This window comes from Drosophila santomea, chromosome X, assembly GCF_016746245.2.
Source record: "Drosophila santomea strain STO CAGO 1482 chromosome X, Prin_Dsan_1.1, whole genome shotgun sequence".
Lineage (NCBI taxonomy): Eukaryota > Metazoa > Arthropoda > Insecta > Diptera > Drosophilidae > Drosophila > Drosophila santomea.
Genome location: NC_053021.2, coordinates 3241948 through 3268730, shown reverse-complemented (window position 1 = coordinate 3268730; position 26783 = coordinate 3241948). Strand labels below are relative to the sequence as shown.

At 40.4% G+C, this 26783-nt stretch overlaps 1 protein-coding gene across 5 annotated transcripts in view; it reads left to right on the top strand.

The window, feature by feature from the left end:
- The first annotated feature begins 1834 nt into the window (after window positions 1-1834).
- LOC120455496 (sex peptide receptor) overlaps window positions 1835-26783 on the top strand; it is a 46875-nt gene continuing 21926 nt past the window's right edge. The window contains exons 1-2 of one of the 5 annotated variants that reach the window (XM_039641748.2): window positions 1836-1967; window positions 22068-22114. The gene's annotated coding sequence lies outside the window, so the exon portion shown is untranslated. Of the gene's footprint in view, window positions 1981-6172; window positions 6321-22067; window positions 22115-25207; window positions 25285-26783 lie in introns of those variants that run through there. The other 4 variants (XM_039641747.2, XM_039641750.2, XM_039641749.2 and 1 more) reach the window with 4 other exon arrangements.

The window sequence follows — 26783 nt, the reverse complement described above, 5'->3', positions numbered from 1 at the left end:
TGCAGCACAGTGAGGCCACGCAAAAGCGGAAGCGAGGGCCCACGTCCTTTTATGCCAGACAAATTCGTATGCCATCTACAGTATAAAGTATATAATTTGTAAGTGTGTGTGTGTTGGGGGAGCTGGTCCCATGTGGAGCTGTGCTTGTGCTCCTCCGTGGGATATTGGCACGCACACAGCATAAGCAAATGCATAACGAGACCACACACACACATCTGTATACTCATACACATGCACACACATAACAATAACCGAGATAACTAATAGCAAATTGCTGGCATCGTTCACTGCTCGACCGGCCCCCTCAGCCATTTCGCATTTTCCGAGGAATTTCCTTGTGGCTGCGCGCTGATGTACTGCAATCTTGAGAGCAAGTATTTATAACACACACTTTCACATACTTTCACACACACACACACACACATTCTGCCTTTCCTAATTACTGCCACTGCTGTGGTAATCATGAATTAAGCGCTAATCTGTCCCCACGAGCAGCCACGCCCACTGGCGGCGAGCATGGCGGCGATGGGGTTAACCGGAAATAAATTCACGCGACAGGAATATCAGTTAGTGACGAAAGTCGCAGCAGAAGTACCCCGTGTGCAAGTGAGGGGCAAAGTATTCGAGCTAATGAAATGCTAAGGTTTTATGCCTGCAAATGCAATAGTTATGCAATGTCAGAACAACCCTAACCAGAGTAATGGGTAGCACAGCGGATGGTGCAAAAAGCGTTTAAAGCAAATATGTTGAATTCAATTTGTAACGCACACACAATCGCGAACACCTTAAGAATGCCCCCAGGGGGTTGTGTGTGTTTGCGTGTGTGTTGGGGTGTACACAGGGAGAAAAGAGGGTGAAGGCGGTGTTTGTTGGTTGTCAAAGAAATACCAATACGACAAACACACGCACTTCCGCCACCAAAATTGAATTGTGGAAAGGGCAGTGATTGGGGGAGCAAACACAGAAGCCAGATGATGTTGCCCAAAGGAGTGGTTCAAGTTTCACGTTTCAAGTTGCGTTCTTTTTATCCCCAGAAAGCCAGTACGCATTACTATTATTTTGTCAATAGTTATCTATGAACAACAAATATTCAACAAAGGAAAATCGGCATTTTACAATAAATTTGGAACTTGCTACATTCAGCACTGCAACAAACAACATATAAAGCATTTAAAAAGTAATAATATATACATATGTGACAAGTAAAATTGAACATGAAACATTGAAGTTGCAACATTAAATTTGCAACATTGAATTTGCAACATTGAATTTGCAACATTGAATTTGCAACATTGAATTTGCAACATTGAATTTGCAACATTGAATTTGCAACATTGAATTTGCAACATTGAATTTGCAACATTGAATTTGCAACATTGAATTTGCAACATTGAATTTGCAACATTGAATTTGCAACATATAATTAGCAAAATTGAATTTGCAACATTGAACTTGCAACATTGAATTTGCAACATTAAATTTGCAACATTGAATTTGCAACATTGAATTTGCAACATTGAATTTGCAACATATAATTAGCAAAATTGAATTTGCAACATTGAACTTGCAACATTGAATGTGCAACATTGAATTTGCAACATTGAATTTGCAACATTAAACGTGCAACAATGAATTTGCAGCATTGAAACATAGGTAACATTCAACGCAAAACATTAAACATATCAAAAGTTATTTTGTATACATTGTATTTTACTTAATTTACATAATTAATGTAATGTAAACAAAAATTTCGTCCACCAACACTTACAATTCCCAATCAGTTCTGACTCAATCCTTATGGGATAGCAGCTCTGACAGCTCATCGATCAGTTGACCGGAAGTTATGATGTGGTAGTAAAAGTAGTGGTATGTGTGTTTGTGTGTGTGATAGTGGTTCCAGAGGCCATGTGGACATCCCGCCGTCGATCTGGATGCAGTGCACCATGGACCGGACCGGACCAGACCAGGTATGTTCCACAGGTAAATTATTATTATATTATTATATTATTATATTATTATATTATATTATTATATTATTATATTATTATATTATTATATTATTATATTATTATATTATTATATTATTATATTATTATATTATTATATTATTATATTATTATATTATTATATTATTATATTATTATATTATTATATTATTATATTATTATATTATTATATTATTATATTATTATATTATTATATTATTATTATTATATTATTATATTATTATCATATCTATTCTCGAAACATCTTTTATTCTCGAAATATCTGATATGATAAGTTTTATACGATTAAGTTTGCTATGATTATGATTAAGTTATTATTAGGTTAAGACTAGTGGTGAACTCAGGTTACTTATTTATTCTCGAAACATATTTTTTTATGATAAATCTTATATGAATAAGTTTGCTATATATTATATTTTATATATTAAGTTATTATTATATGATAAGGTTAAGACAGTGGCGAACTCAGGTATACTTATTTATATTATAGGCTATTATATTTATATTATAGGCTATTATATTTATATTATAGGCTATTATATTTATATTATAGGCTATTATATTTATATTATAGGCTATTATATTTATATTATAGGCTATTATATTTATATTATAGGCTATTATATTTATATTATAGGCTATTATATTTATATTATAGGCTATTATATTTATATTATAGGCTATTATATTTATATTATAGGCTATTATATTTATATTATAGGCTATTATATTTATATTATAGGCTATTATATTTATATTATAGGCTATTATATTTATATGAATATCTCTTACATCTTACTTATCTACCTATTTATTCGCGAAACATATTTTATATGATTAATTTATTATTAGGTTAAGACTATTGGTGAACTCGGGTATAAGTGAATATGTAGGCTACATATTTATTCTCGAAACATATTTTATATGATTAATTTATTATTAGGTTAAGACTATTGGTGAACTCAGGTATAAGGGAATATGCAGGCTACTTATTTATTCTCGAAACATATTTTATATGAATATACGTATGTACTTCACAAATGTGTATTTTTTGTGTGGTAATTCCTATGAATGTTTCTCCACCCTGTGATGTTAAGATTCAATATTATGATGGACTGATTCCTCACTTAATAAATATTAAAAAATAAAAAAAAATCTACTCAAAGATTAATTGCAGCCGAAGCTTTGCGAAGCTTTACATTTCCGGCAATTTAAGCAGTAAGGTGTGCATTGATCCGTAAGTGATTTCCTGCATACGCAATAAGCCGAATGTCCAATAAATAATTGTGTGGTGCGAAGTGAGTGAGGTTTTAATAATGACGGCATATTTTCCCATATCCAGTGTAATTAAACAATTGAATGCTGAGGCAACTGAACCACCGAATCCTCGTTGAATCGCATTATGGCTTTTGGAACGTACTTAAAGTACTATATCTTAAGGATTCAACACTTGATAGTGCCACGTTCTCGTACGTCCGTGCGACTCTATGTTCAGTTTCCAAACGGATAAACCGACACCTTTGCCAGCACCGAGACATGCTTTATGGACCCACAGGACATGCAGGATTCTCAGGATACTCAAAGCTGTGGCGATTCAGCAGCGAAACCCCTTAGGCATATCAATCACTCGGAGCCTTTGTGCTGACCAAATTCTATGAAATTGAAATCGAAGTCCACTGTCTTGCATGCACCACACAGTAGTTTGTTGGATTGCGGGTATGATGGTACTAAATTGGTTGGCTGGGTAAATTTACAAAATAATTATTATAGTTAAGTTTTTTAGCTTTATGTGAAAGTCATACAACATATGGTGCTATGAGTACTTGCCTACTATTTTAAAAAGTCTAGTACATCTGACAAGAATCCACACATTTCCACACATTTGTTGACGTCACTTTCACTCCTTTGATCTTCCGAGGAATTCTTGCCATACTTGCCAACTCAGCTCCTTTTTTGCCTCTGTGGCTTTCGGTGTGGTGCGCCTAGTGTCCTGGAAGGACATGCCCCAGGCAGGAGCGCAAAAATGCAATTATAATCCCAGGCAGCTGGCGGCGACTGGCCGTGCAACTGCATTGGAAATTGCAGCTGGCCGTGCAACTTTGCATTTCAAAGCGCATGAGAAGTCCCCGGGGCGAAATCCGAAATCAGAAGGACGAAAAGTCGACAGTGGGACGTGTTTCGATGTCCTTGGGGGCGGGCTGCTACGCCTTCAAAGACACGGACAAAACGCTACTGTTTCCAATTTGATTATAAAGAAACATCGCTGAAGTCAGCGCACTTCATGCGTCTCCAATTCAATATGTTTGTTTGGCGGCACACTGCGCGAAAACGGGCGTGCAGAGTCGCTTAAACTGAGCACTGCCAAGCGGACTACAGAATGGATGTGATGATTTTTCTCGTCGTGCACAATCCGCCCACTCGGACGGCGAGTTGAGTTGGATGAGTGGGCTTATTGATTCCGGCAGGGCCACTCATAAACTGGGATCTAATCGAGTGCTGGAGCGACTCAAGTGGATGCCTGATGCCTGGGATGGAAACCAAAGCAACACGCTACTACTACTTGGCTTGTAGTCGCAAAATCGGAAATATGACAAGGAAGTCCATTTCCCCTTTGTCTAATCCGACAAAGGATGCCGAAGACGAGTTTCATGTGCAGACGACAAGTCATCGAACTTCTAATTGTTCACCTGAGCCGAAAGAAAGTCCGCCAGTTGGCAAGAAATCCAGAAATCCAGAAATCCAGAAAGCCAGAAATCCAGAGACTCCGAGAATCCAAGAATCAGAGAATGAAAGCAACAAAGCATCAATCAGCGCGCAATCGAATCAGGATTCAATTGAAATCGCCCGCAAATAAACCAGCCACATGCAATGAAATTAGAAAAGGATCTGCGACAAAGGACCCCGAAATGAAAAAAAATGAAACCGATAAGGAAATTGCATTTCCACGGGCTCTGCGCAGCACATAAAAGTTAATGACTTTTAACCATTTTGCGCATTTCTCGCTGGCAAGTCAACGACCCACAAAACCAAAAAAACCGAACGCATAAAACGGCAACCGCATAGTTAAAAAATCATAAAGCATCGATGCCACGCCAAACTTGATTGGTTTTTTGGTTTTTAGGTTGCTTTTGCCCAAATTGTAAGTGAATTTCCACAGAAAATCGCATGCAATGTGAATATGCGATTTATGAAGGTGTTCAAAAGTATGCTACTATACTCGCATGTGTACATTTCAATGATTTCAAGCGTGCTATCTGTTCAGCAATGCAAACTGTGAATTTCCGCGAGGCGATAAGCGAGCACACAAAGTGAAAACCCCATTTCCCGCGAAATGCGAGTAGAGCATCCGTCGTTCGACTGACTGCAGCTCATGTGGAAGTGCGAAAGGCAGGAATCTCGTATCCCAAATCCCAAGTCACGAGTCACGAGTCCTGACTCCTTTAGCTGAGATGCGGTTAAAGCTGCGGATGCTCTTCAGTTTTCGAGTGGATGGGGCTACATGACCAAGTGTCAAACACCTTGAGACTTTCTGGTCGATGGCAAACAGCTGAGAGAATTCAAAAACAAAGCGCGGCGCTAAGAGATTAAAAAGCGCTTAGAGAAAAGCAACAATGCCGGGCCACAATATAAATGGCTGGGAAAGCGGGACAAGCGGGGAAAGCGGGAAAAACGAGGAGAGCAAGAAAACAAGAAAAACAAGAAACACAAGGGCAACCGGAGGAGTCAAGCAGGGGCAAGCATGTAAACAAACAAAAACAAAAAAAAAAACGAAAAACTCCGAGCAAGGAAAACGCGCAGACGCACGGATAAAGTGAAAACTCGGGGCGGGAAAAGCGGACGGATAAGTAGGCGGCGGATATCCAGCAGCTGGGAACACTCCATCGAGGTTTTTCCGAGGCTTTTCCGAGCGGCAACGAGTGGCAAGCCGCTGCCGAAATATCCGCCAACACTTTTTCGAATAAAACTAAAGAAATTTGTTTGTTTTGATTCAGTCGTTGCGGGTTTTTTAAGGCGAACACACAGCCCTGAAAACAAAACCGGAGAGACAAGCACCAAAACCAATTCACCAAAAACCGAATTCCGGCTAACTAAAAAACGTTTTTTGAAAGTCAAACAGAACAACAACAAAAATCATAACAACTGTGAAAAACTTTTCAACGTTTCGAAAAAAGTCTTAAAAAAACATACACAAAATTTAAGAAATACATTTTTTTGCGCCTTTTTGTTTCTGTGCCCTGTGACCATTAAAACTCAAGCAAAAATCAGCAAAGAAAATCGAAAATAGAAATCTGCCGAATGTCAGGAATTTGTCAGGTAAATATCGCATTTCCTCGACCTTTTTTTTGCTGATTGTTCTAAACAAAAAGCACTGGACAGACGGCCAAACAATGGCCCAAAATTTATCGCAGGCATAAATAGGCGAAAGTAAAGAATTGCGAAATCAAAGAACTGCTCTTCCTGTCCCCAATACACAGGGGTCATTTATCAAGTAGGACCCACAAAAATCAGTGCGAATTAATGCCATAGATTATGATAATATATGTCTGCCGCATGGCATTTGACAATAGTTTCTTGGCACCAATTGAATTTAACTGGCTTCAGTAATCTTGGCCCTTTGTGTTGGCCAAATTGCGATTCCCACGCTCTCGAAAGTTTGAATATTGAATTTTTAAATCGTTTTCCACGACTTTTTGTGGACTTCATCCGGTGTTCAAAACTTTGCACCAGTCAACGCTGCAAAACAGCTTAAAGTTATACGAAATGCGGAAACAACAAAAAGTGAGGAAACAAAAATTGATAGCAAAAAAAACACTTGCAGTTTGAAACTTGTCAGTAACTTGCACTTTTGCCCTGACTTTTCTATAAGTTCTGACTTGCTGACTTGGTGAGTCGCTGCAGGAATGATCTGCCTGCAAACATTGGACAGCAATCAAAAGCAGAGCAAGGAAATAATACAAGAACATAATTGTGCAATATTTTGTGATGCTAAACTAGTGAGATTTGCATTTTAACCAAAATTGGTATGGTTTTATAAAAGTGAATAGAAATTTTGTATGAATGCAGGAGAACTCCATTTATATGACAGATTTTCCGAAGCAATTTTACTGAAAAGAAAGAAATTTTGCTGATGGCATCGACAAGGACAATTGCCAATTATCAGAGTGCGCCAACTATTAAGATTTTATAGTAATTAATGCACTTAGCTGGAAAATGGCGATGAAGAGGAAAATCTGATGGGAAAATTGGCAAGCTGCTGTACTGAAAATAAATTAATTTGCTCTTCTCCCGATTGCAATTTCCAATTAACATTGTATTGCGGTCTTTCATGTGCTTAAAAAAAAGAAAACCTGTAACATTGGATTTTAGCTATGCTGTAAATAATTCATCAGCTTTTTGGCAATTAACTTCAGTCTGAAAAAATGGGTTTTTGCAGAGTTTGAAGTTTAAAAGTTCCGTTGGTGCTGTTTGTAGCCCGAATTTGAGCTGCCATTTTGTGTGTCAGCTCAGCAAGCGATTTGTTAATTAAATGTGAAAATGTGAAACATTTTTTCCACATAATTAGGCCGACATAAAATCGATGCCCGTTGATGCTGCAACAAATTGCAAAGCGAAAATCGCTCTTATCAGCGGCGGGCAGACCATGGTAAAAATAAATCCAAATAAATGGCAGCGAACGGCAGGGAAAACCTTTTGAGCTTGAGTTTTGACCTGCGGACAAAGGCAAAAAGGGCAGCCACTGCGGTTGCAAAACAAAGCCGGCAAAAAAGAAGAAAAGCCCTGGAAAAATGCAGCACGCACAAAGGCAGGCAAATGTCGAGAAGTCAAGTAAATCGTTTATGCGAAACCCTTTTCGTTGGCCAAATCCGGTGACCTTGCACCTCCAGCAGCCTGCCACCCACCTCATTGAACTCATTGACTGGAATGTGGCCCCTTTTTTTTTTCTTTTTTTTTTTTTTGGAAATTATTGAAAGAAAAACATTAAGATTTGGTCTTGCGGTCGGTCAGTTGGCCACTTTTTATGCCAGCCAAAATTCGACACGCAGTCGAGCGGCAAACACACAAAAAGCTAACTGTTGTGATCCCGTGGCCTTTTTCCGCCGCTTTTCCACCCTGCTTTTCCCCCGCTTTTCACCGGCTTTTGCCCAATTTTTCCTTTTACTTTCCACTCGGGCTCCACTTAATGGCACCTGTGGCTCCTGCTAATCATGATTTTAATGACTTCTTGGCTACCCGGTTGTTTATGAATGCCGCCGAAAGGTTTATCCGCAGATCGCACTGCCCGCACAAGAAAAAAAAAGGTTGCAATTAATATTTTAAATGCTTTACAGCCAAAGTTTGTCTTTGCTTGTTTTTCCTACATTTTTCTCCCATTTTTTTGTTTTTTTTTGGAATTTTTCCGGGCTATCCGGATTGAGTGTTAAAAGTGAAATTGTGGGGGCTTGAAGTGGTTGTTGGGTAGCTGGACCCTAAAAAGAGTTATTGAGTTTATTACGGCCACTTTTCACTACCATATATAAGGCATAATGTACTTGCTAATAACTGACAGCGGACGCAGATTAACAAGTTTGCAGGCTCACTTATTTTTGGTTATAGGGATGGCGAAAACCAATTCAATCATGCGGCTTGATAACCAAAACCCAAAGACAAACTCAGCTTGCACAAACGAGGAGCAAAATCAACTTTGTGATCTCATTACCAATCAAAGTCGGTTGTAACCTTAGACCCTCAAAAAAAAGCTGGCCTTGGTTATATAATCGGGCAAAATTTAATTCCTTTACAAACAAGCTACCACCGATGGGCAATAGCGATTTCAATAAATTATGTGCCCGGTTTTTTACTCGACCATTTGTTTGCGCTTTCCGCTTTCTGTGCCCCTTGCTATTTTCGTTGTTTTTCTCAGTGAATGTGTGTGTGTGTTTATACGTATTGAGAAGAGCCTGGGGGCATAGTCAATATTGGCACAACACGTTGTTTGCCCACACACGCACACCCATCCATACACCCTAACAGACACACAGATACTTACGCTTACACCTACACACAGGGACTATGCAAACGAAGCTGACCAAAGATGAAATATGTTAAACCGACAACATATTGAATTCAGATTTAGTGTCGCCAAAAAGCAGGGCCATCGAAAATTGAGCAGCGCGCGTGCACAAGATTTTCATTTTCAGTTTTCGGCACTCGGCGCTCGATTCTGAATTCTTTGTAAACAACATCGATGCTGTCATAGTCGACGGAAGAGGAGTCTCGGTTCAATGACATCAAAGTGCTTGTGTGGCAACAACAGTGTGTGCCGCCGGGCAAGGACATGTGCCCCAGGTTGTGGCATCCAGGAGCCAGGTGGCACGAGCGCCAAAGAAGAGAATTTACGCCCCTCAATGCTCAATATGCATAAATGCCACAGGGAACTGGGTACTGGGTACCGAATACCGAATACCGAATACCAGGAAGTGGCCTGCCAATGAGGCGAACTTTCCTTCTTTGTTTCCTCGGGCCTAATAATAATTATACCTCAGCGAAGCACTTCAAAAAAAAAAAGATCATAGGCTAAAGAAATACATATATATTTAAAAATGGACGAAATATTTCGGCAACGTTAATCAGTTATTACGAACATTTGTGTGATTTTTTTGTGGGATGTTTTTACTCATTTTTCTTATGCGAACTTGGCATAAGAGCACATCCTCGAAAGGTGCACAGTGTGGCAATTATTACACGGCTCAGCAAATGCCAATGAGAAGAAAACATCAACGAAGTGAAGAAAATGCGAGTGGAAATGCAGATGGGGAAAGGGCATTCGCTGGGCTTTCCTTTTGATGAGCAGCGGCCAAACAATGCTCAAAAAGTGGAAAGTAGAAAGTGGAAAGTTGAAAGTAGAATGTGGAAAATAGAAAGTGGCAAATAGAAAGTAGCAAGTGGAAAGTGGAGAGTGGAAAGCGGCGGAAGAGGAAACCGTGTGGTTACGGTGTGGATCCTCTAGAGAAGCTGGCTAGCAACAGGTTGGGTTTCACTTTTTCGCTGGGGATTCTCTCCGAGATTGGGATTTAAATTGGCACTAAGACCTCTCCTTTGCTTTTCCTGGCAGCAGCAGTTAAAACCATGGGCGAGGAGTATCCCAATAGGCATTTTTCGTTGTGAATTATATGTGAAAGGGTCGCAAACAGGCTGGTTTCACAGTGATTTATGGTTTTTATTTGTTTCCCTCAACAGTTCACATTGGAATTGCTAAACAAGTCAGGAACATGAATAAGTAGCGTAGGTCTAAGCTGGTTTCAGTCAACAATAATGATGTGCAGTCTCAAAAATGCCATGTAGGTGTAGTTCTTATCTTTCGCTCTTAGTTTAGATTGCACATCTAGGAAATTTCTGGCTTTTGACAGATTGCCACGTGAATAACAAAGACAGCACGACAGCCCAGACTCCAATTGCAAAATTCCAAGTCAGAAGATAATAATGCAATAAGACACTGTAAGTAATTAACGAGTGCAGCCATGTGTAACTACGAATCCATAATACATAATACATAATACATTTGCAGCATCTCAATGCCATTGCATTGTGATTTATGCACGCATATTACACACGCCTTCAGATTTGGGCACTTACATACATTTAAATAAACCGATTTAAGCCTTTTCGGCTCGTTCTAAATTCGCCTGATTTATTTGCACAGACATTCAGGTGTTTATACAAATGATAAGATTATAAATCATATTTGTTCGAGCCCAGCTAATTAGCACATCATTAGAGTAACTTTCGAAGGTTTTGGCTTTAAGAGCTTGTGCTTCACCTTGTGCATGTACATATATCTGTATATATACATATGTACATATATGACTCTTGGCGCATAAATAACCATATTACGCATACGCAATGTGTGCATGACGAACAAATTAATTGAATCAACAATCGAATTAATCAATGTGCAAAACGCAAGATAAAACCAGAAGCGAAAAAAGAAATTAATGACGGTAGCGAGAATGTCGACGTACTCTCTTTGTTTCTGTAGAAAAAAAAGGTGTTTGTGGCTATCCAATCCATCAATTTTATTTAATCATTTATTTAATCAAATTACTGATTATGCAATCAACCCAGAAAAATGGCAAAAAGTCAGGCAGAAAGAGAGACGCCAACGCACACATATCAAATATATAATAAAGTGTTTGGACATTCGGACTCTGATTCATTTCATTTTCATCCACCAACCGAATTCGATTACTTCGTCACCCAAATGTTGTCTACTTACACAAATTGGTATAAATATTGTTCACAAGCCCAAAAATAAAACGGCTTACTTTGTGCGTTAATAGTGATAATGTTCATTTTAATTGGCACAATCTGCAGATTTACTTTGCCTCGCAATTTAAACAAGAAATGTAAATATATAATGATGTTGAAATGGAGGAAAAATTGCGGAAAAATGGGGGAAAAATTGGGGAAAAATGTCCAATTTTCAAAAGGCATTTTAAGCAGTCCCTTTTTTCTTGGTCTTTTGCTCCCTATCTATTCTTGTTTTCAACTTTTTTTTCCCTCTTGTATTTACTTTGTTAGGGTCCTTGTCACTTTGGTCCTTGATTATGATGTTTTGAGCTTGATAATGTTTGTAAACGTTTATACAAAACAATAGAGAAAGGGCACAGATGTGCAGCATATGTATTGTAAATTGTAAATTGTAAATTGTGAATTGTAAATTTGTATGTTGTATGTCTGGTTGTAAAATCAATCGCAATTCCCATTAGTTTGCTCACTGTTGTTTGTTGTTTCGCAAATAGATTGCTGTCAATGGAAATGCCGTGTATTAATTGTCATTGTCTCTCTGGTTTACTTGGGCGCCCGTTAACCCTCTTTTTGTGGCAACTAAATTACACAATTGGACATGAATGCGCGTTGCAGTTGCATTCAGTCATTCAGTTGACCCCATGTTTTGATGGCACGTCAACAGTTTGTGATTTATTGATGTTTTGCTTGATTTATGCTTGGTTTGGTTTTGGTTTGCGACTGGCTCTTTGGCGCGTGTGCTAACCATACATTTCATCGTGTTTTCCATCGACTCTATCAGCCAAATCCCCAATGGGCCAGACATTAATTGAAATTGCCCAGGGATTATTCCAGTAGCCGGAGCTAATGCAAATTTAATACCCTGCAAAATGTGGGCACACAAATTTAAGCTCTAAACACTCGGCACTCAACCTTTGGGTTGCCGCCCAAAAAAAGAAGAAAAAACACTGAGGATGCCAAGATAAACAATATCCAGTTGAGATTGCTGACTGGGCCACTGCCACAGCAGTCCACAACTAGCAAACTGTTGTCGTTTAGTTTTCCTCTGGCGCACATGGCGTATGTGTAACATTTTTGGCTGTTCTTGCACGTTTTCTTTTTTTTGCGTACGCACATGGCGCTACCCTATGTTATCACAGCCACCTATCTGCGTTCAATAAAATGTGCATAGTAATCATAAGCAAGGCTCAAGGGCAGACACTTGGCAACTCATCGATGGTATTGATGCCATCCTAAGTTTTCTGACTTTAGATCAGTTCCTATATTAGTGGCTTCTTTCACCGATGTTCGCTGTATGCCGCATATCTGCGTGAGTAGCCTAATATTCCCAGAGGGATACCCATCTTTTTGGCCTGCGACTCTTAATGAGTGCTCATTAAAAACTGTCACCTGGCGGGTATAGAATGGATGCAGGTGGCAAACATGTGGAAGACTGTGGCAGACTGTGGAAAGGCGCCCCAAATGCGAGCACCTGTGTGACCTTCGTGGCAGTGGGCGTGGCCACGCGGTGGGCGTTAGTGGGCGAGTACACTGATTTTTCAGCCAAATGTGTTAATGTCCTCCCGATTCACGATTAACGATTTAAGATTTACGATTACTCGAATTCAGCTGGGAGTTGCAGACTGCAGAGGGGTTTTAAAAGTCGCTGGAATAAAGTGGCTGGCTGCTGCACAAAGAAACCGCCTGCCCTTTTATCAAACTTATTAATTTGGCCATAAAAACCGGCATCCCACGCCAACTGGGTGCAACTAAAATGTAGTAAGAGCATAAAAACTTTTGGCCGATTTTCCCTTACGGCTTTGGGGGGAAGACAGCCAAGGGAAAACTTTGCGCCCAGACAGCGAAGCTTGATTAAGACTTAGTTACTGTGTGTATACTGTACATCATGATGATGAAGATGGGCGGCAGTTAGGACGATAATGCTGATGGACCTGCAGACTTATTAAATTCTCCGATTCCCGGCTGGAAATTGATGCAGCTGATGCAGCCCGATGGGCAAAGTTACAACTTGCTTCATAAGCATATCAGGTGGTTTGAAATCATTTGCTGAGCCATAAAGTTTAATAGTTTGCCTTAAAACGTATTTTAGCCTAGCAGCTCTTCGTGTTATAATACTTTTTTTTTTACTAGAATTTATAAAAATATTTAAGTGCAGCTTGTTTTTTGTGTTGTTTTGAGGTCAGCTTACAAACACACTACAGTTTGTAAAAATAGACACAACATGGCATTCACCGTCACAGTTTTACGCGTTTGGCCATTAAAAGCGAGCGAAACCGCAACGTAAAATATGGATACTAATCCTGAATGAAAAAAAAATATTTATACGAAGCGAAATTTATATTGGTGTAGCAAACATAAACTGTGCATAAAATGTAACTTAAGTAAACAAAAGTAGAAGAATTCAACGGAACCGCAGCCACTCAGACAATGTATTCATTTTATTTTTTGGGTGCAGGAAAAGCGGAGAAGCGGCTAAAGCGGCTAAAGCGGCGGAAAGTGCGGGAAATGTGGCAAGTTTTATGAGCGCAGAGCGTCAATTATTTGTTTTGGGAATTTCCCATTTCCCGGTCGAAGAAAAAGCAAGGAAATGGTCACAAAAACAGACAACTGACACACCCCCTCCAACAATTATGTGCGCCAATTAGTTGCCACAAAAGAAAAATTGGGAAAAAAGAAAAGGAAAAGGAAAAAAAAGAGTGCGTGCAAGTACTTGCCACAATTATTTGGCGAAATGTATTGATAACAACCAGCAGTTGTACAATTAATGAAAAACCCCCGCTGCTGCCAAGTGAGCGATAAGAAAAGCGTCGCGCTGCGGAAAATTGAGAGAGCAAGGGTTTTGGGTTTTGGGTTTTGTGTTTTGGGTTTGGAAAGCCCACAACAACACAACCAAGCTGAATGCTACGACCTCTTCATTGGCATATGCAGGCATTATAAAAAGTTTATGAGCGGCTTTTATGAAAGGCACAACTGAATTTGCATACGAGCTTGGCAAACAGGGACATCGAAATAAAAGCACGAAGGCGAGCAGCGTGTGTGATATAACCAGCCATTGTCGCAGACATCTATATATATGTAGCGAATATAGCATATATAGCACTATACATACATTTATATATATATATGGCATGGAGCATGTAACAGGCTCGACTGTGATTTGGCCTTGTTAGCATTCAGCCAGCTTCAATTTGGCCGAAAGCCATCCGAGATTCCAGATTCCAGCTTCCAGATTCCAGATTCCGGCATCCTCCCGCCTGTCACCTGTTTATTATTGTTGCCTCCGCCGTAATTGAGCGGCATTTGTTTTGTTGTCTCGCCACGCAGTTACCTGTGGCAGGTAGCGAGAACTACCAGTACCAGTAGCAGTAGCAGTAACAAGTAGCAGTAGCAGAGATGCCATTTGGTTGTCGGTTTCAGTTTCAGTTTCAGTTTAAGCCAAGTTGACACGCCGAAAGGAGAGAAGGCAACGCAGTCGTAAGTGTAATTGGAGTGCATCTGTGCTTAACTTATCAAGCTGTCTAGCTGTCTAACAGGCTAACAGGCTAACAGGCTAACTGGCTAATTCAATTACATATTTATTTAACACATGGCGACATGGCGACATGCCGTCTTGCCAATATTGCATACTTACCAATCAAATGGAGTATCTTTCAGCTATAAATGCACATTTGTAGCAGCCTGTTTCTGCTGATGCTTTCTTGGCTGGCGATAATAAAAATTTAATGCTGACCATTTGTGCGCAAACATTTCACCTGCTGTTTAAAGTTGGCATTCCAAATCCAAATAAATATAAATAAATATGCTTATAATCAAAACCGAGCCGTCGGAGCTTGTCAAAAGTTTATTTGTATTTGACCGTCTGCTAGCGACTTTCTTTCACTTTCTCTGACTTTCTTTCACTTTCGTTACCCGCCCCCCAAAAAAATATCACTCATACGCAGCGTGGTCGTCGTCGGGCTGTCAGTGCTCGTGCTGGGAGAATGTATATATTTTTTAAAATTTATTGCGCTTTGCAACAGTTTCACGTTGCCCCGGCCATTATGTGTATGACTGCAACAATTTTGAAGTGGCAACACGCGCCGCAAGATTCGCTTTTAGAGTGGAAGAGGCAAGTGGCAAGGAAGGCCATTGCCCATAAATATGAAAATTCCAGCGAATTATGCTTTTTATTAGCGCAGCAACAATGGCAATGGCAATGGCAACCTGAGATTTGCATTGAGATTGGCGCGTGAGCCCGGCTTCATCCACTCGCAATGCCAAGTTGTGGCATCAAAATTAATGAACTCCAAAGGAGATTTTGGGGGGATTTGATTTGCCTGTTGTCTTTTGTCTGTTGTCTGTTGTCTGGTAGGGACAACAATCACAGTTCGCCGCCAGATGAGCCCGGGAATTACGCTAATACAAGTCCGACCCTCGTTGAGCACAATAAAACCATTTGCTGGCTAAGGGGAAATGCGCATGGAAAACAATTGAGAGCAAGTACATTTTAGGGAAAGGAAAGGGGAGCCAGCCAAATTGCAGTTTGCAGCGGAAGCGTGGAAAAGCGGATAGCGGAAAAGGAGGATAGCGGCAAGGAGGAAAAGCAGGGGAAAAATGCGGAAAAGCCAGGGCAAACCAGCTGAAAAATTACGCACATCGCACATCCAAGTGGAAGCGCTTGTTAAATGAGCGTGTTGCCCGCGGAAGGTCCACTGGCAACTTGCAACTTGCAACATGCCACGCGGTGTGGCACTTTGTTGGCAAGAGAAGCTGATTGCCAGCAAGGATACTGCAAGGATGCTGCTTGTAAAAGCCGAAAATTAAGCTGAGAGCTGCGCTCAAAGGTACAAGTATGGAGCAGCAAATGTTTTAGTGCGCGGATGTAAAGAAGCTTTTTTATGGCGGTGTCATTATGATGCTCCCTTTTTGTATTTCTAAGTAGTTAAGCTGCAGAGATGCGCAACTTAAGCTACAATGTGCAACTATCAGCAGTTGAGTTTCTCACTCATAATGACAACGTTGTTCTTGAAGCTCTAGTGCCGTTGGCTAGTGAAATTGGCTTTGCATTGACATTGCTTAAATCAATCAAATCCATCATTAAAGTTCAATTGAAATGCTGCAGAGTGCCATTCAGTTGGTATTCCGATGTGCAAGTCAGCCATCTAATCTGTTCGCTGTATACGTTTCTCTACGCCTCGTTAAGATACAGATACATTTATATACATATATATATAGAGAAGATACATGACGAAGTTGTCTACCGAGTCTCGGTATCTTTTTTTTTGCTCGATACTCGTATTATTAAACATTCAAGGGCAGCGGCTTCATTTGCCTTTGCCTTTGGTATTTTTTTTGTTTTTATTCCCCAGTCTCCGTTCATTTTAATGGCCCAACTTGTCGTCGTTGGCAAACTGGATTGTCAACGTGTCTAGTCATCAGTTTTACGCACCACTTGTTCCATATACCCGTACCTCACTTCCATAACTCCGATTTGGATTTCGATTTCGACTGGATATCGCCAGGATATTTCCATTGCTATTGCCTGGAATTTACATATTTATTCCGATCGATTCGCCCATTCGTTCATTCGTTCATTCGCCCAAAAGGACATTGAGTCGATGTCTACTTACTACTTACTACTCACTAGCATGTCCTCGACTAATGGGCCTCTTGTCACAATTGCCGTCTAAATGAAATTGAGTTTAAGTGCAATCTGCTTATCCTGTTTTCTCTGACACTAGATTTTAATGGCCAACTAGAGCAAATTACCATTAGAACGCACTCAATTGCCTATTTTTTGTTTTGGCATAATTTTTGGCTTTAAGGTTTGCTTTATGTTCGAAGTACAAAATCAGCAAGTTGCGAACAAGATATTTGCTGCTGTGCTCCTCCCAATTTTCCAATCGGATTAGGGAAAGCATTTGCTTCATCCGCTTTTCCGGAAATACGTGCTGCTGTTGGGGAAACGAGAGAAGCTTTAAGGCGACTTAAAAGCTGGCTTGATGAACTGCTAGATTTTTATTTATTTCTTAGTAATGCAGTTGCTCGCATAGGAAAAAGAACAATCCCTTCTGCTAAACATACAGAAAATAATTCCCTCAGCGCCAGTCAGTAAATTTATCTATCCATTTGTCATACACATAATTCAAATTGCCGGTTGTCTCCCTAATAGTTTTGTGGCCCGCCTCCAGGCGACCTACATATACATACATATAGTATGTATAGTGAACGCTATATATATGTATATATCTGAAAAGCATAGTGATCGGGGGAGTGGCCACGCCCAGGAGCAGCTGCTGGCCGTGGGCAACACGCCCAATAGCTTAATCATGGTCAGAAGGCCGAAAAAATGCGAGGAAAATGAAGAGGAATGCGGGGAAAATGTAGGAAACGTAGGAAAAGCCCTGGCTAACACCTTCGGGGGCAAGGCCGCACCCCCATTGCCACCTTAACCCCCTGATGGCCATCTCATTTATCAAGTGGCAAACAAACAGACACGCGCCCATTGTTATTATATTGGCATTATTGCGAAACAAGCGAGCGAGCGAGCGAGTGACCACCACATACAAATTGCTCAATTCAAAATTGTGTAATTTGGGGCTGTCACAGTTGCCACGCCCCTTCCCTTGTATCACCTAGGATTGTGTGAGGAAAAACGAAGGGGGGCCCCCTTCAAAGAAGATTGCACACAGTGGCCACAAATAAATAATGTAATCAGCATTGAAGGCGAAACGAGAAGAATCAAAGGAGACAATATCGCACACGAGCGGCAAACTATGTACACTGCACGAAAATGGGCGCTAGTCTATGGCTATATGTATGATTGCAATATATTGAGTCTTGCACTGTTGCACTTTTGAGACTGTGAAGCTGACCAGTCTTTTTTTTGCCGTGCACTGCGCGCGAAATTTGAAATTTGAAAAAGATGCTGCTGCCCACATCGCATTTGAAATGACTGGAGGTCAGTCTTTAAATGAATAAATTAAACGTATTACTTGTGGCACTTGTGCACCGTTTTATTATGTTTTTTGTGCTTTTGGTTTGTTTTTTTTTTGTTGTGTTCGGACTGCCCTGCATAAAACATTAAGCACATTAAGCATCAAACGGACCCTCATCCCGCCACTTCTGCTCCAATTGAGACGTTTAACAAAAAGGTCCGCTTACCTTTTTCAGTGCGTCCGTGTGTGTGCGAGTGTGTGTGCGAGTGTGTGTGCGAGTGTGTGTGCGAGTGTGTGTGCGTGTGTGTGTAATGAATGTGTAACACGCTCCGCTCTGCATATCCTTTGAACTCCCCCTACCCCCCATAAAAATAACAGTGGCGCAGTTGATTTCAAAGATTTCGAACGCAAAATAAGACAGGCAAAAATCTTATAAAATTATTCCAAAGCATACCACTATATGTATAAATATATGTAAAATTCCCATGAATTCAATTCAATATGGAATGTTTTTGAACCTTTTTCATAATGTTCATAAACTAATTTTTTAGGCTGCTGCAACCACTGTAGTGCTATTATTATACCTTATACTTGAGGAAAAAGGTTTTCGTTTGAGTTTTAGTGTTCAATTTTGTCTACGCTGGCCGGGCAAATGGACAAACGGGCAAATGGACAAATGGACAAATGGACAAATGGACAAATGGACAAATGGACAAATGGAGATGTGTTTTTTGTTACTTTTTCCGCCTGTTCGTGTGTGAGTTAAGCACTGGCCAAAGGAAGTGATATCCTTGGAGCACCCAGCCGAGTTTCCTACCCCCCTTTTCGAACAGCTGCGCACCCCCCAAAAATGTTGCTTTATTTTATTTTATTTACATTTTATTATTTATATTATTCCATTTTTTGTATTCTATTCATATTATTTTATTTTATTAAATTTTATTTCATTTTAGGTGTACGGCTTGTGTGTGCAAGTATTTTTTGCCGCTCGTTTGGAGCTCGTTTAGACATCGTTTTGTCATTTTTGGGGCGATGTGTGTGTGCGTATGTGCTTTAAATGTCAAACCCTTTTCAAAAATAGTCCACCGGAGGCGGCAGAATTTTGCTCAGTACTTTGTTGTCCAGCAGCACATTGAGGTCCCCACTGCACACACACATATCGTAAATCGTAAATTTTCCGCTCGTTTTTTTATTTTTTTTTTTTTACCAGTTTTCCGCCAGCTTCCTTGGCAGACAAATGAAATTGTATTATTAACACATCTGAGATGCGAAAGTAATGTTTGGTCAAACGTTGCTAATACGCCCAGATTCTGAAGGCGGTCATGCAAATTGTTTACCTTACTCCCGGCATTCCCTGGATTCCCTGGATTCCCAGGATTCTAAGGATTTTAAGGATTCCCAGACTGACCGATCAAATCGCAGTGTCTGCACATTAGTCTCCCAGACACGCACACAATTTCCTTCGATTTTTCTCCGATTTTCCTACGAGTCTCCTTCCCAACTTACCACTGCCAGTGGCACTTGCCATGCGCTTTTCCTTCGCTGCTGTCTGGATGTCCATCTGCCAGTTTCAATTTGAAACAATGTCGCCCGGGGCCGAGAGAAGTGCAATTACTTTCATGTTTCATGAGGAATAAGGAATGAGGAATGAGGAATCGCTTAGCGAAATCGAGGAACGTCTCCGGACATTCCACTCTCGACTTTCTGATTGCTGGGACAGCAATTAAATGCGGGCCATGGCATAGTTTTCCCCATGAAAGTCGCCCAGCAAATGCAAACAATGGAGCACTTGACAAGCTTGATGGCAAGTTTGTAGCCGACACTTTTGTGTATTTAAATGTGAGAAAATCCATTGGTCAGCTGCGACAGCAAGTGAAGGGTTATCGATTAGAATTATTCATGTGAGTTCAGCGAGGCATAACTCCTCGTTTTTGTTGTTATGGTCGAATTATCGTCGTTCTATTCGCTTTTCCGGGTGTTTTTCCTCATAACTCTGCACAAAAGGTTCAGCATGCTGAAGAAATGCCTTTCCTGCACAGCTGACAACCGCAGTTTACGACCCGTATCACTTTTTGGTAGATTTTCAGAGAATCAATTTTGGTTACAATTTGTATTACGATTAAATTTCAAGCTCAACAAGGTATGTCACTTCATATTAGGACTATTGTTTCCCAAGTTTCGGCTCCAAATCCCATCTTTTTGAAAACTAACTTTTGTCAAATGGATGCAATGGATGACTTGGCATAACTTTGTCAAAAATGGTGGTATAGCTTAAGGAATGCCCGTTTTGTACTGCTATTTACCATTGCTAAAGATCCCTATCACTTTTTGGTAGATTTGGGAAAAAAAAAATGTTTCGAATTTTTGCATTTTGCAAAAAATGGGTAAAAAATAGATTTGCCTTTTAAGGACACCGTTCGATCGGGAATTTAATTACGAGCTCAACGAGGTATGACATTCCATATTCAGACAACTATTTTGAATTTTATGGCAAAAAAAACGGCTTATTTTATAAGGGAAATTGAGAAAAACGACTTTTGGCTAAATTGAAGATATTTTATGGGAATTTTGATCATAACTTGGCTAAAAATGGTCATAAAGATGAAAGAACAACTGTTTTGAGCAGCTAATTACCAATACTAACCATTTCTGTTACTTTTGCATTTTTTGAAAGGGACCAACATCATCAAAATTTGCGAAAATGGCAAAAACTAAAAATTTCCTAATTTGAGTCCAGATCGATTGGGGATACAATTACGAGTCTAACGAGGTATGACACTCAATATTTGGACCAATTTTTCCTTAGTTTTTGGCTGAAAGCCTGAGAAAATCAATGTTGGCCGCTGACACTCCGCTAACTTTCTTAAACTTACTCTAACTTTGAGTTGTGACCCATATTGATGAAGTATCGTTTGATAACTGAGGTTGCCTGGCAAAAAACCCTTTCGATTCGTAAGCACCACATGGCGTATGGGTGATTTTTGAAGAGAAACAAACTTATTTAGTGCACACAAAGGGCAGACTGGCAAACTTTGTCAGCTAAACAAAATTTTGATCACTAGTGCTAACCTTTTTATAAGTATAAATACGCTTTTTCAACCTTTTCTGTAGTTCGATTAACACTTTTTTTCTGCTACCAGAGTGACAGGGAAAATGACAGCGAAAAATAAAATGAATACAGCCAGCGGACGGCGGAAAATTTGGATGGATGGAAATGGAGATGGGAAATGGGGGAATGGACGGGACAGTGTAACCAAACAGAGAAGCGGAATTTTCCCAGGACGTGGATGTTGATTTTCCACCGATACCGATTCTTTGCTCCCTTTCGTTTTTTTGTGTGTGTTTTTTTTTGTTTTGGTGTTTTGCATGTTCACACATTGACCCTTCTTGTGCCCGAAAGAGGGGCAAATTTATGGCCATTTGAGTGTTTAAGTAGGGCCAAAGGAAAAGGCGAGGCTTGTGGCAATTAGCAGGACCCGAAGTATTTTGTTGACCTTATTTAAAATTTATTTGCTCCTAGGGCAACCGAAAATGCGAAAATAAATTACAAATCAACCGCGAGCAGGACATTAGTCATCGACCCCAGATTCCCAGATTCCCAGATTCCTCGAATTCCACACTCCCCGATTCCCAGATTCATCAAGGACGAACTTGAATCCGAAAGTGGGTGCTGGAGTGAGTCCCGATCTCGGAGAGGTCGTTGTCCAGTTGTAGTTGTCCGGCGATTTCGAGGAGCTGCCCTTATCAGCTGACAAGCAGACCGAACTGAACCTACCGGGCGTATGAGTGATATATGGCACTTGACCCCGCTTAATTGCAAATGAGAAACTAAAGCGCTTCGTTCACATTTTCATTGCAGCTCTGAATTCGTGTGGGAAAAACTGACAGCAGTCAAAATTATAAAAGGTAAGCCCACAAAATAGTTTAAGTATTTAAGGCGGTTTACTTTAACCACAAATTTAAGCAATTAAAAAAATTTAAAATTACATTTTAGCGTTTAACATATCACGTTGAAAACTAACCGAACACCATTTGCCATAGAACCTTTTGATGAAAGATTGATTACTTTCGCTGCAGATTAAATTCAATATTGCCGTTACACCAAAGTCCACAACGGTTATTTATTCATTGAAAAAAATTGGAGAGCTTCAATTCAATCAGAGCGAAATACTTGAAACTCAATAGCAACATGTAGTGCAAACACAAAAAACAGAAAAACAGCAAAACAAAAAAACACAAACCGTATTCAATATGGGAAATAAAAAATGTTATTTCCAAGCTTAAACATCTAGAGAACTACCTACATATGTACTAGATAGAAGGGGATATCTCGGCCAAATAATAAATCAAATGCTTGTTCCGATGGTGCCATGATTTTTGACCACTAGTGCGTTCTGCTCGAACGCCTTGAATGTGGCCGATGTGGGCGTGGCAGTGGACAGTGGGCGGTGGGCGGTGGGCGGTGTTGGAGTGGTAACGAGTGGACAATGGACGAGACGGCGCCGTGACCTTTGCAGCGCCTTTTTTCGACTTTAAAACGTACAGCAAACAAGTGGCAAGTGTTGCCGGGATAAATATGTATATATAAATAAAATATATATAAATGTTAAGATATATAAATACATATATATATATGCAATATAAAATAAGCAAAAACAAAGGCCAAGCCGAAAACGACGAATTTATTTGCAACACGCGCCAGTCTGGCCAAGATCTGTCGCCGCAGATAATCCCGCAAAAGGGCATTTAGTCGACTCGCCACTATGCCCCATGCCACATGCCACATGCCACATGCCATGTGTACTATAAACGCGTATATGTGTGCGATTCCTCACAGTCTCCGCTGACAGCCATTAAAAATGTTGTAAAGTGCGAAGATGTGGGTCCTGGCATGCAATTAGCAACCAGTTTTATGTGCCCCGCACTTCGGACATCGAACCTGTTCCTTTTTACTTTTTCCTTTTTGCTTTTTGTTTGTTGGCTTGCAAGGGAGCAGCAATCTCTGCTTATTAGCTGAAACACACCTAGCAGAGTGAATAGAGCCACCGAACTTCCGGCCAACTTTGCACTCACAAGTTTATGAGCCCATTTGGCGTGATCAACTGCGGATGGATACCATTCACAGTAACTATTTTGGCTACCCTCGTTTGTCCATTAGATAAAGCCCTGTGGCAGCCATTCGAAATGAAAAGCCCGCCGCACGAGCAGCAAAAGTTTGCAATAATTATGCCAGTTTGGCCACAATGAAGCAGATGGAGGCCTAGTGCTGATGAACTAGCTGATGAATTCCCTGCAGCACGTTCTCTATGAGGTGGGGGGTTAGGGGTCAGAGGTCAGAGGGCAGGGCAGGGCAGGGAGTCGGTTAAGGGCTGGTTAAGGGATAACTAACAACTATTAGGTGAACTTTTTAATGCGCAACTTTTGTGTGCTGTAAATTTGGGCCACGAACTGTGAAGGCATCAGAATGATTGGCGTGCCCCGGGAAACAATGAAACTGCAGTTATTTGGGCTGTTCATTTACATCCCCTGAACTACGCAGCTACACTGAGCGTAATTGCAGTGACTGGTTAAATAAACTTAATTTAATATTTCAATACATATCTTACTTTGTACACACACATTTAAAATCGCCTCACTTGTATTTCACGTGTACGTACATGTGAGATAACTATGCGATAAGAGTTCCCATGCGACTGCGATTAATATGACAGGGTGAGTGTGTGATATGGGTTGGGTTTTCCCACCCACCACCCACCAACCAGTAGACTTGCCTATGATTTATAGCCGTAATTAAAATCTGTAGCTGCAGGCTGACTCGAATAAGTCGCTAAGACTTTTGTCAAAAGACATAAAGGCGAGCTTAAAGCGCTGGCCAGACCAATATCCTTTTATTCCGGAATTTAATTAAACCAAATCCTCCTAAACACACATACACGCACACATATGCACGCCGCACAGATTCCACAGGAGCCAGTGAAAATGTTGCGGGAAAAACGGAACTGGAAACTGGGGGTGGCACATCCAATACTGCCGCATTGTTCCCATGCTCGCCCTTGTTTTTCCTGGGATCCGTCAACAGAACACACGATGTTGCGTTGCTATCTTTTCCGCACAGCCTGCATATTTGTTGAGTGTCCATTCTGGACAGGGACATTTTCCAAAAAAGAAAGGAGGGGGGAAAATCGGTCAACAATAACAAATAGGCCGACAACTTGGTGCTGCCTAGCACTGGCAGCGGGAAAATGTCAACTAAAATGCAAGGATTTTCTCTACAAAAGCCGCAAAAAAGGCCAATCAAATATTAAAAGGCATTAAACGTGTGCCATTCCATTCATTATTATTTATTAGGAATTTTTAGTTTAAAGAAAGTATACATATATGTTCGAGGGCCATGCACTTTTCCGCATTTTCCAGTGCCAGTGTACAATTTCTTGTGGTGTTCAAATGTGTTCCACTTGTTTCACCTAAAACAGAGAGCCACTCCACACTCCAACACCAAAAGGGCCAGAAAAAGCGAAACAATTCACCCAACAACACCTACGTTCTACGTTCTACATGGAGCTCAATATAGAGATGTCTGTGCATATCATCGACAATAAATTGCTGAAAAGTGACTGCTTTACTGCCCACGGATATACTGGCCCACACTTGACTTGCTTTTCTAGTTCGCTAGTGTTTTTTTTTCACTCTGTTATTTCACCCTGTTTTTACGTCGCACAACACGGCGTATGTGGAATATTTATCGCTTGTTTTCTATCCACAAGTGAAGAGACTATTTGACTATTTGAGGCGGTGAAAGGTGTAAATCAAACGGCTGGAATTTGCACATAAAGAATTTCACTCGCCAAGTGAGGACTGTGAATGGATAATGAACATGGCGTCATGGCTTAAATTAGCACTGATCTTTTTTAATTGGGAGGATAAGGAAATATTGGATCGTTCACTTTAATTACGTACGTTTAAGTTGTCATGTTAAGCTGCAGTTTTGCCTAGCATGCAGTTGGGCTTCAGCTTTCGTCGAATGAAGAAGTTCGTTTTTGCAACGGAACTCGTGTCTACATCAATTCCAGAAAAATGTAAGCTACCCCATATTTAGATTAGGTCTTTACAGAACTCTCCTTGTTCCTAGTTCCTTGTTTAATAGTTTCTCGCGGCACTTGAGCTGGATTCCAGTGCTTTAATGGATTTCAGTTATGGTTTCTTTATTGCTGTGACAAGTGAGGTTTTTTCGCATTTTCACATTTTCACAACTCTATGCTGCGCGATTTACGACACCACAGTGTTTATTTACACCTAAAGAACACCTAAAGTACTAGCACTCAAATGCAAAGTATACAGCCAAGGCACTGAAATGCCATGGAAAATATTAATAAATTGCATATAATTGCCGGCAAGTAAGTAAGAAAAAATATTAGATAGCAGGTCGAGTGGGGGACTTCTAATTCAATTACCGTTGGAGCCGACGTCTGCCAAGCGTCTCAATATAAAAACTCAATTTAATGGATGCCAACTTTGCCCCACATATAGTATATACCCACATATATATATCTATATATATATCGATGTAAACGGGGGTGTTGGCTTGAGGTCTCGAAGTCTCGGAGTCCCTTGAAAGCCTGTCAACAACATTCAACGGAGCGAACAACTTCGGGCTCCTGGTCGCAATAACATCATCTCTAGTATTGGCCTATAGGATGGGGATGGGTGGGGGGCTTTGGTGTAGAAGCAGCTTAGCCTGGTTTTAAGGGGTGGGAAGGGCGGTAAAGGGGGGTGCAGAAAGTGCAATCAAAGCTGCAGCAGCCACAGCGGCACACAGAAAAACCCATTAAGGTACTGCAAGTACTCTCATCCAGTGAAAATCTCTTGCTAAAATGAATAAATACTTTTTGGGCGCTTGAGCTCTGGCAGACAAACTTTAGCGAACGATTTGGGTTTTTCATTTTCTAATTATTTTTGTTTTCGGACTATACGAGTACGAGTACGAGTACGAGTATATGAGTGATTTCAAATACTTCAAATTTATTGCTGTGCAGGGCAGACGTGCGTTGCGTTTCTCGGAAAAATCCAGTGGAAAATAAGCCAAAGAGCGTAAAAGCAAAGAAAAGCAAAGACGAAGGAAGTCTAAAGCCACAGCAGCAGAAAAAAATAGAAGCCCTGCAATGTTGGCTACGAGAAAAAGTAGAAAAAAATAGAATAGAAATGAGAGACACAGTAACAACGGCCATTAAAACCCCACAAAAGTTGCAAAGTATGGCAAATGAAAAGTACATGCAAAGGGCATGCAAAATGCTTCAACTACAAGTTACCTACAAATCAATTTCTTATTCGCCATATATTATTAAATATAGTAGTATAGCTGTGGTAAGCAGCCATGTTTCCATGTTTCCATGTTTCCAGCGAACAAAACGCTGTTCAGTGCTTTAGTGAACCCATGGCAAAAGTCAAATCAGCGAGAGTGAAAATCGGAGACAAAGACTGAGGCAGCTGCTGGACCAAATGGCATTTCCATGGAAATTAACAGTTCGTGGACCTTTTTCCCCAACGCACACATATAGAAGTACATCTACATACACGT